This window comes from Vigna radiata, chromosome 7 (genome assembly GCF_000741045.1).
Source record: "Vigna radiata var. radiata cultivar VC1973A chromosome 7, Vradiata_ver6, whole genome shotgun sequence".
Classification (NCBI taxonomy): Eukaryota; Viridiplantae; Streptophyta; class Magnoliopsida; order Fabales; family Fabaceae; genus Vigna; species Vigna radiata.
The window spans coordinates 39,932,344-39,934,196 of NC_028357.1; positions in this window are offsets into that span (position 1 = coordinate 39,932,344).

The window sequence follows — 1,853 nt, forward strand, 5'->3', positions numbered from 1 at the left end:
TTCAACCTACACTGACACTCTCATACTTGATTGAGTTCCACCCTCTCTCCGTTCTAGGCATCCACTTGCTGAGGACAGAGGGTTTTCCTATACCGACAACTAACTTGATCGTCGGAGTACCTTTACAGGTACCACCCCCCTCCCGGGCGAAGATCAGAGTGCGACGGACGGTCTGAAGAACGGACGGCGAAGGCAATTGGAAATTTCGCATCAGAAGGAAGCAGAATCGCGCCATCAAGGTTAGTGTTTTCGGTCCCAGTAAATTCTTACCGAAACATTTTGGCGCCCACCGTGGGGCCGAAGGGCAAACCCAAATGGCGACCACGAAGAGCATAGGAGAACAACAAAGCACCAGAAAGAAGATCAGAAACCACAAGAAACCAAGATGAGCATTCGGTCTCGACATCGTTATCAACACCAGAAACTTTTATCAAAAAACCAGGTGAAAAGCTTTTAAATGGCGACGGTTATCAATGATGAGATCACAAGTGGAGACATCACCCGTGCCTGGATTCTTAAACAAGGTGACTCCCTACGTGTTGAAAGGAACGGTGCAAGGGTTCCAACCCTAGACGTCGAACAGTAGCTCTGTGTTTGTGATGCAGACGCAACCAACACGCTGATGGATTCCAACTGAGTATCCCTCCTGCAAGCAGTATTGGAACCGCATTCACAAAATCATCAATCCGCAGATACCAACAAACAGGATGGACACAATGATCTCCATACTTCTCTTGATGAAGGCAGAATTGCTCATCTGATGCCAATATTCACTGATGTTGTAGCACATATAAAGAAGGGTTTTTCCTTTCAATCTTGGAGGGCAATATCTACAAGTCACCTCATCTGACTCAGAAACACGAAAAAGCGTGAAGTTTCTTCACCACCGACTTATGCTACCCATCGGTACAACCGTCCCGCGTCATCCGTACGGCCAATCCCGCAGCCGGAGCCTGAACGAGACCGGCACGATCTCCGTCTCGTCGCCTAAAACAAATCTCAACATCTATCGGTAGAAGCGAGTTTATGATTGAAATCAATACTTCCTTACCACAGTGGTACTGCTTCCACATTGTTTATAAGCGATGCACCCCTTCATCATAAACACCACCGGGTGACCGCGATTCAATCGCTCCTCCGCCGCCATGGCTCATTAATGTCGCGACATCTAGAACATAACCATACACGAAGAAAGTCGCGTCTTCCGTTGGGTTATCCAAGAATGAAGAAAGAATATATTCATTTGTGCTTTGTAGTTAGATTTTATGTGTTTACCAGGGCCTATGGGTGAAACCTACCTAGTTTCAAATGCAAGACCACCGCCTCAAACGACAACACTCGGCAGCGACAGACTCAACAAGGAGCGGTCCCGTTTAATCATTTTAGGTCCGATGAAGGTCATCTCAAACAAGATATATCTATGCTATTCCGAGAACTCAAGAGTCGAGATGGCTCTCAACCGAGCACGTCAACCTCTTATTTAACGTCTCTCCGGACGGTGTAATTTATATAATTATCATCAAGCTTCTTTTATTATTCTTTTATGCAGGTTGAAAGACACTAGGATACCGAATACCCACGAATATTTTAATGTGAACATTTCGAGCATTTATCCAAAGACCGTTCGGTCTAGTCTATATTTTGTATCTTGCAGGTCTCAAGACACTAAAGCCGTACAATCTTAACCAATCGGTCTTAATATATCTCTCATATTATATCTCTTGCAGATTACTAAAGCAATCTTAACCGACCGGTCTCAATTATATCTTCAATATTATATCTCTTGCAGATTGCTAAAGCAGTTACAATCTTAACCGACCGGTCTCAATATATCTCTGATATTATATCTCTTG